Raw genomic sequence first — 17,551 nt, forward strand, 5'->3', positions numbered from 1 at the left:
GTATATGCACCAATCAGCACTCTGTATCTACCTCAGGGTTTGTGGATGCACTAATTAGCACTCTGTATCTAGCTAATCTGGTGGGGACTTGGAGAAACTTTATGTCTAGCTAGAGGATTGTAAATGCACCAATCAGCACTCTCCGTCTAGCTAAAGGTTTGTAAATGCACCAATCAGTGCTCTGTGTCTAGCTAATCTAGTGGGGACTTGGAGAACTTTTATGTCTAGCAGAGGATTGTAAATGCACCAATCAGCACTCTGTGTCTAGCTCAGGGATTGTAAACACACCAGTCAGCACCCTGTCAAAATGGACCAATCAGCTCTCTGTAAAATGGGCCAATCAGCAGGATGCGAGTGGAGTCAGATAAGGGAATAAAAGCAGGCTGCCCAACACAGCAGCAGCAACGCTTGGGTCCCTTTCCATGCTGTGGAAGCTTTGTTCTTTCACTCTTTGCAATAAATCTTGCTGCTGCTCACTCTTTGGGTTTACGCTGCCTTTATGAGCTGTAATACTCATCGCGAGGGTCTGCAGCTTCACTCCTGAAGCCACAGAGACCATGAACCCACCGGAAGGGATGAACAACTCTGGACGGGAGGAACGAACAACTCTGGACGCACCACCTTTAAGAGCTGTAACTCTCACCGCGGTCTGCAGCTTCACTCCTGAGGCCAGCGAGACCACAAACCCACCAGAAGGAAGAAACTCCAGACACATCTGAACATCTGAAGGAACAAACCCCGAACACACCATCTTTAAGAACTGTAACACTCACCGAGAGGGTCCGCGGCTTCATCCTTGAAGTCAGTGAGACCAAGAACCCACCAATTCTGGACACAGCGTGATGCATAAAAGAAAATGTGAATAAATTTGTCTTTATCAAAATGAAAAACTTCTGTTTTCTGAAAAATGCCCTTAAGAGAGGGAAAAGACATGCCATGAACTGGAAGAAAATATTTGCAAATCACATATTTGGTAGAAGTCTTGTAAAGAGAAATAAAGAACTTTCAAAACACAAGAAAATGAACAACCCAGGTTATAAAAAGGTGAACAAGTTAAGCTCAATGTCATCAGTCATTAGAGAAATGCAACTTAAACTCATGAAACACCACTGCACACCTATTTAGAATGCCGCAAACCCAAAATACTGACCAAACAAAGTTTTGGAGAGGATGTGGAACCACTGGAACCTGCCTACACTGCTGGTGGAAATGTAAAATGGAGCAACCACCTTGGAAAACAAGTTGCCAGTTACTTATAAAGTGAAGCATATACCTATTATCTGACACTGCCATTTTACTCTTTCAGGGTGTGTTTTAAGCAAGTTTCCTGCCAATAATAAAGACACACACTGGAATATATGTTTTTCCTCCACTGTGGAGATTGTCATCTGGCACATGAACCTTGGAATTATTGCAGATGTGATATGACCATGAGTGATGATGTAACCACCAAGCCAAGGATGGCAGAACTGAGAGATGGAAAGCTTCAGGTGCTCAATGGCTTAGCTGAGTCCTCAACTCACAAAGGTTTGTTTCTTGTTTTGTTCCTCCAGATTTCTTGTCACATTGGTTAGGCCTCTGATTATTTGTAGTTTAACACTTTTTTTTTTTTTTTTTGGAGACTGGATCTTGCTTTGTTGCCCAAGATGGAATACAGTGGTGCAATCAGGGCTCACTGAAGCCTCGACCTCCCAGGCCCAAGTGATTCTCCAACTTCAACCTTCTGAGTAGCTGTATTACAGGCATATGCCACCACATTTAGCTAATTATTTTTTAACTTTTTTGTAGAAATGAGGCCTCACTATGTTGCCCAGGCTGGTCTCAAACTCCTGGGCTCAAGTGATCCTGGTGCTTAGGACTCCCAAAGTACTGAGAGTACAGGTGCAAGCCACCACACCTGGCCAACTAACACACATTTAATAGGCACCCAGTTACTACACAAATGAGCTAGAAAGAAGCCTCTATCCAATATATAACACTATAAGGTTTTACTATTTCCCACATTTTTCCTTTTCCTTCACCCCTTGACTACTCACCTATCTTTTCTTTTTAAATGCACACTCATACAACTATAGACAGCAATGCTGGGGCTAATTTTTTTCTTTTGTTTTAATCTTCCCTTGTACTCTCTCATCTGAAAGTAATTTGGGAGCTCTTTTTCCTCACTATATTCAAAAAGTTTCCAGGTCATTTCTAAGAAAATAATTTCTCCAAGTATGTTAACTTGATCCTCCCTACTAGGTAGGCAGAATGACCAGGTGTGCTCTCTGAAAATAGTAAAACAATGATTAAGGTTAAAACACTTTGGAGTCTGTTTGCCTAAATTCAAATCCTGTTTGGCCATGAACTAGCTGCATGGCCTTGGGAATAAGCAAGAACCATCTATCCGTGCCTTCGTTTCCTCATCTGTGACACAGTTAATAATACCCATCTCATAGAGTTGCGAAAATTAAATGGATGAATACATATAAGGTGCTAAGTCTATTATTAGTGATAGTATTATCATTATATTCGCACTATAGAGATGAGAAACTACACCTCAAGAAATTATATAACTTATAAGTTTATGTGAGAACTAAGGGAAAAATTCAGATCCCTCATTTCTAGTTCAGTGTTCTTTCCCATACAACCCAGATTTCCTGAAGACAAAATATACTGGTAATATGCAGGATTTCAATCATTATAAAATAAAAGCAGATGAGACTATTCACTTACCAAGTTGGCAAACCAAAACCCAGAAAATTTAATCTCTGTGCTGGTGTGGGAAGATCCTGCACCCAGCTGATGGAGACCTTGTCTAAGAATGATTGGAAACCCTAAGTAGATTGAAAGGGAGAGTTGGGAATTGGTGATTACAGACTACTGAAGTGAGCCCCAAGTGAGGCACAGCTCGTCCTTGACAGGTCATAAAAAGGCAAAGAGAGGTCACAAGTTAATTTAAGTGTTTTGTCTTTCCTGGAAAGCAGAAGCGCCTTCCCTTCAACTTAGTTCCTGTTTCAGATAATAAAACTCACAGGCCAGCTCCCTCCATTCTGAGCCTTCCCATACACTATTTCACCAGACTACACAATGTGACCTGCCCAAGTCATTGCTGGAAAAATCAATTAAATTCAACCTGCTGTTACCCCTCAAGTTTATTTTGTCTTCACATATTTAAGAACTCCAAATTGAAACAATCCAAGTATGTTACCTGAATTCTAACTTCCTATATGTCTATCAGCCTTTCCACAGAAACTCAACCTGCCATTTGGAGTTCTAATGCTCTTCCAGATGCAAGAGAGGAGACTGAAAATGCATAAAAGATGTAAGATGTAACTCATTTCTCTCACTGTATTTTCTTTGAGGGGATTAGAGATCTCACATCACCTTATTCGGCTTTCATGGATGAAGTCCTGCAGAGAAAAAATCAAAAGCTCTGAAATACGTAGATTTGGAAGAACACTTCCTGGCCTTCTCTGCACAGAGGCCAGAAATCACTTTCTTCATTCTTGCCTCGAGTAACCAGTGTGTGCCATCCTTGCCAGTAAGTCTCCCACTGGACATTCACAAGCACCACCTCTCCTACATCCTCTGTCTGTGCTCTCAATCTCCTTCTCTTCAATTCCTCTGTATTGGTTTGTTTTCATACCGTTGATAGAGACACACCTGAGACTGGATAATTTATAAAGAAAAAGAGGTTTAATGGACTCACAGATCCACGTGGCTGGGGAGGCCTCACAATCATGGCGGAAGGTGAAAGCCATGTCTTACATGGCGCAGGCAAGAGAGAAACGAGAGACAGTCAAGTGAAAAGTGAAATCCCTTATAAAACCATCAGATCTCATGAGACTTATTCACTACCACAAGAACAGCACGGGAGAAACCACCTCCATGATTCAATTATCTCCCCCTGGGTCCCTCCCACAACATGTGGGAATTATGGGAGCTACAATTCAAGATGAGATTTGGTTGGGGACACAGCCAAACCATATCATCCTCTCAGAGAAAAAAATAATCATCATCTAAAGGGGTTTGCTTGGGTAATCCTAGGCCCACCTTCGCATATGCACTCTCACAATAATGCTTATTAACGCAAAGGCTCCAAGCCCTGGGCCATGGACCAGTACCTGTCCATGGCCTATTAGGAACTGAGCCACACAGGAGGTGAGTGACCAGCCAGCAGTTGAGCCAGCAAACAAGCAAAGCTGCATCTGTATTTATAGCTGCTCCCTATCACCTGCATTATCGCCTGAGCTTCACCTCCTGTAAGATCAGCAGCATTACATTCTCATAGGAGCTCAAACCCTATTGCACATATAAGGGATCTAGGCTGCATGCTCCTTATGAGAATTTAATGCCTGATGCTCTGTCACTGTCTCCCATCGCTCCCAAATAGGACCATCTAGTTGCAGGAAATAAAGCTCAGGGTTCCCACTGACTCTACATTATGGTGAGTTAATTATTTCATTATATATTACAATGTAATAATAATAGAAATAAAGTACACAATAAATGTCATGTACTTGAATCATCCCAAAACCATTACTCCACCCTGGTCTGTGGAAAAATTGTCTTCCATGAAACCGGTCCCTGCTTTCAAAAAGATTGGGGACCGCTGAATTAAAGAATTCCCACATGTCAGGAAAAATGATGGAGAGTACCAAATACTTCTGAGAACTTCTTAATGAAAAACCTCTGGAATCCAGGATGTAATCCTTTGGCCAAGGGCTTGTATCTAATTTGAATAAGGACAACCATTCACTGGAAATATTCAAGACTTCTTGAATGTTGAGTTTGAGAATACACTGTTTTTTCCTCCAAATTTTGAGGTAGTTTGAAAATTCATCTGATAGTAAGTTCAGAACTCTGCTTTGCAGGTTTATTAGCCACGTCCAATTAGCAAATACTATAAAACATGCATCTAAAAATAAAAGGATCACAAATGTGCACAGAAAGGAGATGGAGAAGTCAGCCCACCAGGTACAATTCCCATGAAAGGAGGAGGTAGCTCCTCTTGACAAAGAAATGACACCCAGAGCATGAATTCATACAGAATACCACTTCATAGTGGCAAAGATCTTCTTATTTTTTTTAAAGCATTTTCACAAATACCTCACTTCTCCTCATAAAGCATATAGAACAGCACTGTTAACTCATTTGTCAGATGAAAAACAAAGAACCACAGAGGTTCATTCACCTGCCGGAGCTTACACAGAAACAAAACTGAAACCCAGGGTCTCAGCTCACAGGACAATGACCTAAACTCAGACGTATTTTCCTCTTAAATTCTCACTAGATGCTGCAGTTCAAAAGACTTAAATTTTGCCTTTTTCTCTGGCTTGAATTCTATCCCCACGTGAGTTTGTAGCCTGTGCTCTTCCAAGGGTCATTTAGTCAAAGGGTCAAAGGCTCCAACTCCAGAGTCCTTTGTGGGTGAAGAAAAAATCCTTGGGGTAGGGGAGGGGAAACTATCTTCATTTGGAATTCGTCTCAAAGCTTCTTCTCATTTAAATTATAGAACTGATGAATACAAAAGTGTATTAGTGACCCATATTAAAGCATATTAAAGTCCGTATAATGGACTTTTGGTAAGTACATTAGCAGAAGCCAACACTTCTTTCTCTTTAATTCAGAAGTGGTTAGAACAAATACATCATTTTTTCCTTATCACATAAACTAAGACAAATCCCACCTTCCCTCTTCTACCCCATTAGCTGCTTTCTAAAAAAATTAAGAAATTCGTAATTAGAGACATTTATATCAGGATTAGAGGCTTTAACATCTGTCCTAATGAAGCCAAGAGTCTATGGGTATTTTTGAATCCAAAAATGAAAATAATAATCTTAGAGAAATCCAAATAATGAAATAGGAGTTTTAAATCAGTACATGTATTCGTTTTCTGCCAACTTCCAAAAATAATTTAAACACTGTTGATAAAATATTTATAATAGGCTAAGATAAGAGGTGGAAGATCCAATTAATGGCTAAAACTACTGGATTGCTTCAAACAAAAATTGAAATTTGCCATGTCAAAAACTAGACCATTGTTCTCTTAAACAATAAAGGTGCTACAAGAAGGTTAGGGTTAAATTATTCTTTAACAAATCCTCTAGACACTTAATCAGAAATAAGAAAGAGACTTTAAAACCCGAGGTGAGAACAGAGATTCTTTTTCTTGCCTTTCATTTCTATTCCTAAAATCTCCATGGAATAAATTCTCTTTCTCTTAACTTTCTGCTCAGTTATTTTCCCTAAAAATGTGGCACCTTTTAATATTCAAGACAATTTTTGTTACCTTTCCTCATAGGGATCTTCCCAGCAAAAACAAAGTATGGTAAAATGGAAGGGCACTGGACTAGAACAAGGAGTGTGGGTTTGGCCCAGAATGTGCCCTTAAGCTCACATTTGATCTTGGGCAGGACACTTCACCTGCCAGGGTTCCAGTTTCCTCATTTGTAAAATAAAGGAAAAGAACCAGATGAACTGTCAGTTCCTTTCCAGCACCAGCCTTCTATAATTACTGAAGCAAATATCTGCCACTGTTATTTTCCAAATGGCTACTGCCAGTGTTTGCTAAGTGTAATCAGCAAAAAGTCTAGTCAATATCCTGGGATTTGCAACAACGTTTCTGAGGGACACTACACGGCTTAGTTTACTACTTACATATATGACCATTATACTGAGCAAACCACTCTTGGGTAAATAAGTAGTCTCAATATTATTGGGTTACCATCTTTTCTACCAACTGTTACAGACCCTGATTCCAGACAAATCAGGAATACAGAAGCAGCACCCACATCGCTGTGGAAATAGATAACAGAAGGGGCAGGGGAGACATGGGTGGAGGAGTGAGCAGAAAGATCTTAAGAGTCACTCAAGATCTTTGCAAGGCAACTAGTTGTCTCTATGTCATACTTTCTAGAAAGGTGTCACATAGCATCTGGCAATGCTAACAGTTTTCCAAATTTACAGCATCTCCTGATTATGTCCTATGTGGTATACTTGTATGGGTTAACGATAGATATCACCATTTATTTCTTCAGACAACACCAGTAAAGTTTTTTACAAGCCAAATTCTCATTGCATGCTGTCCTATGTGGTGTACTTATGTGGATTAACAATAGATATCACCATTTATTTCTTCAGACAACATCAGTAAAAGTTTTTTTACAAGCCAAATTCTCATTGCATGCCATTAAGGTCCATTTCTGATCCATGAAGATAATTTTTACATCCCTTGTTCTTTTTGGCAAGAAAAAAAATTATTTATCTAATGAGTCTATTTATCTCCAAAACAAACAGTCTAAACTTAATTGCTTTGAATCATTGCCTACTGGAGACTTTCATTGATTTTTGCTTGATATTCCACATGTGACATGTGTAATGGTGTAATGGTGTGTTATGGGACAAATCCCTGAATAAGATGTCCACTACCTTTATATGTTTCCAAAGGCTTCACTTGGCTCTGGCTGGATGTACTGACTTGTCATGTGGTATCAAGGTCAACAACAGACAACCAGTTACTGGTGAGCCAGTAACTTTCTAACACAGTCAGGTGTCTTGATTTAAAAAGCAGACAGCAGGCCAGGTGCGGTGGCTCATGCCTGTAATCCCAGCACTTTGGGAGGCCAAGACGGGCGGATCACGAGGTCACGAGATTGAGACCATCCTGGCTAACACGGTGAAACCCCGTCTCTACTAAAAATACAAAAAATTAGCTGGGCGTGTTGGCGGGTGCCTGTAGTCCCAGCTACTCGGGAGGCTGAGGCAGGAGAATGGAGTGAACCCAAGAGGCAGAGCTTGCAGTGGGCTGAGATCGCACCACTGCACTCCAGCCTGGGGGACAGAGCGAGACTCCGGCTAAAAAAAAAAAAAAAAAGAAAGCAGATAGCAAAAGAAACCTGTTTTTCTTTCCTTCATCCATTTATTAAAACATTCATAAAAGGCCAAGAAATACAAAATAGAACAGCACAGGTAACATTAAATAGCTACTTGCAATATAGCCAGAGGAATTTTGACTAAGAAAAAGGAGAAAATGTTTCTGAAATAGAAGAGCCAGAACCAAAAGACATGAGGAAATTGCCACCCAACAGCACTGCAGATGCTAACTTCAGAGACAGGACTTCTCGGACCACAAAATATGGAGTTACACCCCTCCTGCACAAAATGGCTTTTTGAGTAAGACAAAAGCATTTCTTGTCCCTACTACCATCAGCAGTGACTCTCCTGTTGCATCCATTTGCTTAATCTAACTCCTAGGAACGTGACATATTTGACTGTAAAAGTAGGCAGGCAGAACACCAAATCTTGAGTAAGAGCTTGGTAATAAGAAAGTAGGGAAGGCGAGAGAGCATGTACCATCATTGCTTTCTGGGAGGCTTGTGTGCGCTGATACAAGGAGAAAACAACACACTGAGTTCTCATATGAATAGCCTAATGCGAATAGACAATGAGGGTGCAGGAGTAAGAGAGAATCCCTTCACAATCTAGCAGAATCACACCAGGAAAAATACCACAAGCTTGGCTTGGGAGAATAAACATCTCTCTGTCCTGTAGGAAAGGAGGCCTGCATTAATTCACAGATGAAAAGGCAGGAGGGGACAAGGTAAAACTAACAATCTAGTCTATTAACAAATACTACCTCTGTATATAGGTCTATCCTTTTTTTTAGAAATAACCAACATGGATTATATAAAGATTCTATGATGTAAAAAGAGAATACAGCACTCAAAAAAGAGAATAAAAGCTTTCATATGAAAATATACGCTATAAAAGATGAAAAATTTCAAGAGAATTCACGTTACCAAAAAAGCTAACTAGAACTAGGATAGAAGCAGAAATGAAAATTAAGCTGGATAGGACTAGAAATGACTGTAACAGTTAAAGGTAACATTAGAATTGACAGTGAATTGGGGGATGATATGTAGGACAAACTTTAAAACTCTCAGAATGTAGACAAAATGACAAAATGAAATTGTGAAAAAATATATAAATGAAGAGAGATAATGAGTCAGCCTAGACATTACCAGTATTTCTGAAAATGTGTAACTACAAAGCATTACATGTCTCATATTCTGTTTAATAATCTTACTTTGACCTCTCATTTATTCTAAGTTTTTAGCTCCTTGGATATCTCTTTTCCTCCCAGTGTTAATGGAATTTCAGCACTTCGTCTTAAAATCCATGGGTTCAACTAACTATGCTGAACAAGATATCTGCATAAGTAGAAAATTTATCCCTCTCTTTTGCAGCTGCAGGAAAAATGTTATTCCAGATCATAAGCCCTCCTTGCAAGAAAAAGGTGTTTTGCAACATCTAGAATTTAGATATAATTGCCATCTAGAGTGAGCAAATCTCAAACTCTGAAATGTCTATCATTTTGATTGATTGTATTGTTTACCAATGTGTTGTGCCCAGGTAATAACATCTCTGCTGTCAAATGAAAGCTAGAAAGATATTACACAAAAGGTAAAATATAATAAATCAACTCTGGTAGATGTCTTAAAAAGTGTTTTGTTTTTTGCATTTCCAATGGCAGATGAAATCAGGAGAAGAAACCGAAGTAATGATTACTCACAAGTAAGAATACTTGCTTGCTGAACACTTGCTGAAGACACACTTAATAATTTGAAATTGTTCAATCAGCATCATACAATATTATTAAAATTAACTAATATATCCACATGCACTATCTAAATGTCAAACACCAAGAAAAAAATGCAGCAAAGCATGAAAAATAATTTTTACCTTGGAAACAATTTCTCAGCATTTTCTTACATACAATGAAAGACAGAAGACAACAAAGAGACACCCCTTTAAAGGTAAGTCTCAAACCTAATAATTCTATGCATAGGTAAGCTATAATTAATGTGTGAAAGCAATAAAATTTCTCTTACAAATAATCAAATATGCAAAGTATTACCTCAATATATACTTCCTTAAACACCCACATGCACAACACACAGATATCAAAGTACATTAAATGAGAATAAAATTTAAAACAACCTTGAATAAATGTTGCAAATACCATTTTATAAACAGCACTTAACACAAATAGTTATTAGTCTATCAGATTAGTAAAACATGTGGAAGATAATAAATTATAGGTATTGAGAGATACCTAGAATAAAATAATTTGGTAACAATAATCTAAGTGTTAAAGTATGGACTATAATAAGAAAAAGGCATTAACTGAGAATGAAGAAAAGTTGCTTTGCCCTATCAGAGAAAATAGTTGCATGGTTTTAATAGCTAATATTCCATTCTCAATATTTTAAAAATTGAGACATTAGATTATAGTGTATTTTTTAAAACAAAAGGCTAGATTTTAGGATAGCTCTCAAATCAGTAGAGAAAGAAGAACAAAAGAGAATATTGATTCAACAAATTTTTTAGAAGATTATGTAAAAAAGACCCAGTACTAGTCATGACAATAAGTGTAATGATTTAAACTACTATGGGAAGGGAAATATTTTTATACTGTGTTAAAAAATAAGATTCAATTTTATTAGGTTTCTAAAATATATAAAGCATGAATGTTAAAAACAATGCCAATCAAACAGTAGAAACTGAATATTTGTTACAAGAATAATAAAATGATAACAACAGGGTTTTATTATGCTAATAAAGGTATGGTTCACTGTTGAGATATATGATTCATAAACATGTGAATCATAAACATTTTATATTTACATGGTGTGTAAATATAAAAAGCAGAAATATAAATATGAGATGAAAAGGTAAGCCACAGAATAGGAGAAAATATTCACAATTCATATACCTAACAACAGTCTTGTGTCTTATACACATAAGTTTTAGGACAGTCGTAAGAAGCAAAAAACCAATAAACATGGGCAAAAGATTTGAGCAGACATGTCCCAATACACACAAAGATGCTCAATAAAAAGATGCCACAAAAGATGCTCAACATCATTTGTCAGGGAAATTAAAACCACAGTGAGATATGACTATATACCTAGAGAATGGCTAAAATTGTAAACACAGTATCAACTGCTGGTGAGAATAGGGAGCATGTGTGACTCTCATATGCTGTTATGAGAATGTAAAAGTGTACAACCACTTTGAATAATTGTCAGTTTCTGAAAAAGTTAAACATATACCTACAATAAACCCAGCCATTCTACTCCTAGGTAGTTACCCAAAAGAAATAAAAGCAGATGTTCACACAAAAACTTGTACATGAATGTTCGTAATAACTTTATTTGTAATATCTTTTAAAATGGGAATAATATTGTATAACTGAGGATAAAATCATTTTTATATGTCCAAGAAATTGAATAATTCTCAGCGATAAAAAGAAAAGCATTATTGATACAAGAAAAAATGTGCCTGGATCTCAAAATAAATATCTTGCATGAAAAAAGCTAGGCCCCAAAAGAGTGCACCATATACAATCTCATTTATTTGAAATTTTTAAAACTGAAAATTAATCTATAGTCACAAAAAATAGGTAGGTGATTGTCTGGGGTGAAGGAAGGGGAAGAGACAGACTGCAGAAAGGCAACAGGAAACCTTGGGTAATATTGAAAATGTTCTGTATCTTCAATGAGACCTTATGTTCACAGATTTATACAGCACAGGTTGTTTTAGGTGTATCTATCAGCAAATTGTATACTTTACATGGATCCATTTACTTATACTTCAATAAAGTGGATTTAAAATATAAGAAACTGACAGATATTGTTACAGGAATTACAAATTTATTTTCCTACAGTGGCCAAACACATAATGTAAATGAATAAAGAATGATTAATTCAAGATTTTAAATTTTTTCCCTTAAATGCAATGTCTTTTCGAGCCTATCTTTTGACTTGATACTCCCAGGGGTTACTTATTTTTTCAGTTTCCTCTATTCTATCACAAGTAGTACAAGAGAGCAAGAACAAAGATAAATGGCAACTTACATTCAAGGCCAGAGTCCTCAGTCACAGGCAATAGGATAAGCCCGTGTCAAATGGGGAGTGAATGTATCATCACAAGAGGCCAAACACTTAGCTCTAGTCAAACATTTCTGTGTGTCAATGAAGACACAGATTTAGCAGATTTTCTAATTTTTCAAAGGAAGTTAGAAATCAGGATGTTATATAAAATCCCCTGGCTTTTAAATGCTGGTGATTAATTTGAAAAATAACATTGCATGCATGGCTAACTGCACGGGCAAACAAGAAACATCTATATGTGGCTGATTATTTGTAACTTGTGCTTTAATATTTCACCCTCTTTAGTCCTTCAGAGAACAAGTGAACAAAATACAAATAAGGATGGAGAGCATCTGAATAACATAATTTTGATTCAACATATATGATATTTGTATTCTGCCAGAGAATAAACATTTTAAACATCCATGAAACATTTATAGTAGTTATTAATTGAAAACATCAAACTCTAGGAGGCAGAATTATACAAGTTGCAATCACCGGCCAAAATGCAGTTAAAACTAGAAATTAGTACAAAAGGTGTCTTAAAACAAACAAAAAAATTGGAAAGTGAAAACACTAACCTACACAATGCTTAAAACAAACAAGATATAAAGTGGTAATCCTGCTTTATATGTGTGAAATGCTAGTTTATTTTCTTTAACTGAAATCAGACTAGAAAGGCCAATATAGTATATAAGACAGACAAAATTGGTGGTGTTCTCCAAGCCAGTCCTACACCCATCACCAGCAGTGGTCATAGGAGAACCTACTGTTCCAGGGAACAAACTTTCAAAACCACTATTTTACAGTTATTTTTGTAAACTAAATATTTTAAAGTTTTCATTTACTAAAATATGTGTATAATTCAGATGTCAAACAGACTGTATTTCTCCTCGGTGAGTTGAAGTTATGCTATTAAAATTATGCTGAAAATGTTAAAATACAACTGCCATTTCTTCATACCAGTTTGATGTTTGATGAAAAAGAAAATCAAATATTTTGATTCTTTAAGTCTCCTGAATGTGTTCTATTGCTGAAGAATGATATTTGAAGACGTAAAAATTATGTGTTTTTTCCTCTGCAGTGCCACAACTAAAATCAAATTACTAATGTGTATTAGGCCGGTGCAAAAGTAACTGTGGTTTTTGCAACTACTTTTAATTAATAGCTGTTAAATATAGTAGATGAAGTACTGACATTTGATTGTTTATTGATGACAAAGGACATCTGAGCCCCAGATTAATATCTTCAGAAATGTACATCATGCAATTCTTATATTTTCCCCAGGAAATTGAAGCTTTAAACAGATTTTATTTAACCTCCCCAATTAGCTATAACGAGGTTATTGTTATTCCCCTTTTATAGATGAAAATACTGTGGCTTAGAGATACTCAGTATATTTTCCCTTATCATGAAGACAATAATTAATAGAGCAATCCCAGTCCTCTCTGACTAAAAAACTCATTCTTTTCAACCACATTTACTTCATTGTCAAATTCCCCAAAAAGTATTTGCAAGGAACCTAAATAGCTACCACATATTTCATCAGAAAAGCAAACTCTATCTAGTGGATTAAAAAGTAAATTAGCACACATATGAAATGCTACAAGGCAGTTAGACCACATGTTTTATTAACATTATTACCAAACGTTTCTAGGGTAGAACCAAGAAACTTGCTTGGGAATTTTAAACTTAAAGAGAGCCATTTATTTCAACTAAAGTTTTTCAGCTGCGGTTGAGTTAATTGATCTAACAATCCTAAAATGTGCAGGATCCTGTGATGATTCGTAGTGCTGACCCACCCTGTTAGAATTGGCAAAGTCCTGGCTTCCACTGGCAATATCTTCTTGGATCTAAACAGTAAAGCATGTCATGCTTTTGCTTTTCATATAGGAATAATGATGTTTTCATAATTGTGTACGTAAACAAGGATGAGGCACAAAATAGATCAGAAATAACCAGCGCTAGGTCACAAAAGCAAAATTAACATACCTGTTAATTTAACTGTAGTGTGAACTCTTACAATGTTGCTCTAATTTTATAATATTTATATGAATACAATATGTTCTTCAAAAGTGATGTCTCAGTGTATATTTGGCATAGAATCCCTCTTTATTCTCATACATTTTATTTAAGAATATGCTGGTTTTAATGAATACTAAACAAATGTAATCTAGGCAAATGAAATTAAGCTTCTATGTTTCATGCCATGCCTAGAAAAAGTAGTGGATAGATTTTGCAACAAGTTTGGAGTTAGTGTTTTATCTAGATTAGAACCTAGATTATGTGACATATAAAACTCCACTTCAAGGACCCTAGCAGATGCCTCAATCCATGAGACAGCTATCATCAAGGGCTGGGAGAAGGTGTACCATCTAGTTAGGTGAGGCTTCTTCTATTTCTGTCTTTTCCACAAACTTCTCTTATTCTCCTTTCTGTAAATAGTGTTGCCCAGTGCTTAGTTCTCAGATTTCTACTGGCTGCTCTCCATCCTTTCACACTACAGATTAGCCATCCAGACAGTTTTAACTTCACTTCCATTCAAAGAACACCCAAGTGCATCTGCAGGTCTGACCTTTCATCCTAGTTAGAGACAGTATTTCCAAATAAGTGCTGGACATTTCCACAACTGCTCAAAATACAATTGTGGCAAAATTAAGTTTATCTCCATCCTCTTCTCTCTCTTCTCTCTCCAAGGAAAGAGCTGCATTTCCAATAGCCAATTACTATCAATGATACCACTATTTTTCAAGCCATTATTTTAAAAACCTTGAGATAGTTTATGATTCACCCCTGTATCTGATAAGGTACAAAAGCATATGAACTTTTCCTGAGAAGCAGCTTTTGAATACACCTTTATCATTCTTGTTACTCCACCTATGATCAATATTACATTTATTATCCTGTTTGATTCCAAACTTCCATTTCATTGTACTTATTGCATTAGTCTCTAAATTTCTGCTTCAATCAGATTACATCCCTGCTGAAGAACTCATAATGTCAAACGCATTCTACTTCATCAGAACAGACTGCCTTACTGGTCCTAAAGGTCACTTAAAGAAAATAATATCCACCTAACAGGTATATGCTATTTATTTTGCCAAGCATGCCTCCTCACCTACCCCTTCCAATGACCATGTTTATCTTTTGCCATGACTTACTCAGATAACCCTTCATTAATTCTCCTCCATTCAATCCAGTACATATCTTTGAATTTATATAGGACTTATACCATCTCTACTGGTTACTGACATTTTTAGTGTAGTGTCTTGAATGGTTTTTACCTCTTAAAGTACTTGCATCTCTATTTACTTACAAGCAGGATTAGAAAGCCCTTGCTAACTAGAATATTGAGACATATTTCTATTTTCTAGTGTTTTCACATAGTAATTTCTCAGCAAATGGTGTTGAACTGATATAACAATAGAGAATGAAAACATCATCTAAGCTTAATGCATTATGCTTATTTTTCCAAGGCATGGGGATTCTCAACATAGTGTGAACTCTTGAAATCTTTGAGATGCAATTTGGAATTTAATATAGGATTTATGTGTCTAGACTTGTGGTTCCCAACTATTCTGATTTTCTGATTGCTTTGAAAATTAAAACCCAACTAACCATAGCCTAGGTAAGAAAGGGGATTACTACTACTATGCAAGACATCCAGAAATTGTCCATCGGGGCTAATATAATGACTCAGCGACCTCACCAGGAACTCGTGCTCTTTATGAGTCTCTGCCCCTTCATCTTCACCTTGAGGCTTTCCTTGCAGGTACAATGTGGATCCCTGAAATTTTCCCAGAAAACCTACTTGGAAATTTCTACTTTATCTTGTGGGGAGCAGAATTGGGCAATGATAAAGGTATTTTATTACACACTTTTCTAAAAGAATCAAATTATTTTTGGAAGAAAGGGGAGAAATTGACATTGGGTAGACAGCTTAGATTATCTGATCAAGATATAGGCCCAAGTGCTGATAAAGAAAACAGGCATTAGTAATCTCATTCTCCGTATTTCTAAGTATATATTTTATTTTGATGTTATTTCAGACTTAGAGAAAACTTACAAGACTTGTAAAAGGAATACACAGATACCTTCACCCAGATTCCCTATGTATTAGTCTGTTTTTATGCTGCTGATAAAGACATACCCGAGACTGGGAAGAAAAGGAGGTTTAATTTGACTTACAGTTCCACATGGCTGGGGAGGTCTCATAATCATGGCAGAGGGCGAAAGGCACTTCTTACATGGTGGCAGCAGGAGACAATGAGGAAGAAGCAAAAGTGGAAACCTCTGATAAAGCCATTAGATCTTGTGAGACTTACCATCACGAGAACAGCACAGGAAAGACTGGCGCCCATGATTCAATTACTTCCCTCTGGGTCTGTCCCACAACATGTGGGAATTCCAGGAGATACAATTCAAGTTGAGATTTTGGTGGAGACACAGTCAAACCATATCACCTAACTACAGTTGTCTTTCTCTGATATTAATAGGAATGTCTCTATTGTTTCCCCATTAAGGGAGATGCTAGCTTCAGTAATAGGGCATACATGTTTTATCATGGAAAAAAAATATTCATCAAATTCCTATTTGCTTGAGTGCATTTTTTCAGGAATGCAGTGAATTGTGTTGAAAGCTTTTTCAGTTTCTATAGAGACAATCCTTTGATTTTTTTCCTTAGATATTATTTATATTAATGGATTTTTAAATATTGAACCATCCACACATTCCTAAAATAAATCTCATGGGGTCTTTATGTATTATTTTCTTATAGTAATGCCAGATTCTATCAATATTTCACTTGGAACTTTTGCACCAATATTCGTTGGTGATAGTGGTCTATAAATTTCTTTTTGAGGTACTGTCTTATTAACTTTATAATATTGATCAATGTTACACTTGCTTCATAAAAGCAACAGCTAATTTTTCTGTTTTCAGTACTCCAGGATAATAAATGGAGCACTGGGATCATCTGCTCTTTGAAGTTTGCTAAAATTCCCCTGTGAATTTCCACCTGGACATGTCACCCTTTGTAGAGTAGTTCTTGGATAACTTTCTCAGTTTCTGCTCTAATTGAGTCAATTTGGTAAATTATATCTTCTCAGGAAATTATCCATTTCATCAACATTTTCAAATTCATTTTCTTAGACTCTCCAAAATGGTCTCATGACATTTTAAAATTATATCTGACTCAATTTTTTTCCATGTCATTTATTATTTTGTATATTTGTGATTTTTTCCTTTTGTTTCTTGATTATGTCAGGTTTGTCTATATTGTTAATGTTTCAAATAAGTTTTATTAGATCTACTCTTATTAATTTCTGCTTTCACCATTTTAATTTCTTTGAGCTTTCTTCTGATTTACATTGGGGTTTTCTCTAACTTTTTGTGCTTTGAATTTATTTTCATTCTTTCATTTTTATCAACTAGAGTGTTTTGTGCTACAAATTTCACTCTAATACACTCTAAATTATTCTGCCAGTTTAAATATGTCGTGTTTTCATTAGCATTGTTAGAAATTATATAATTTTATATTGTATTTGCTCTTTTAATCAAGAGTGGATAATAAAAGGTTATGAAGTAAGGGTCCAGGTACAAGAACCATGATTTTTTTTTTTGAGACAGAGTCT

The sequence above is a fragment of the Pongo pygmaeus genome, chromosome 4, assembly GCF_028885625.2.
Source record: "Pongo pygmaeus isolate AG05252 chromosome 4, NHGRI_mPonPyg2-v2.0_pri, whole genome shotgun sequence".
Classification (NCBI taxonomy): domain Eukaryota; kingdom Metazoa; phylum Chordata; class Mammalia; order Primates; family Hominidae; genus Pongo; species Pongo pygmaeus.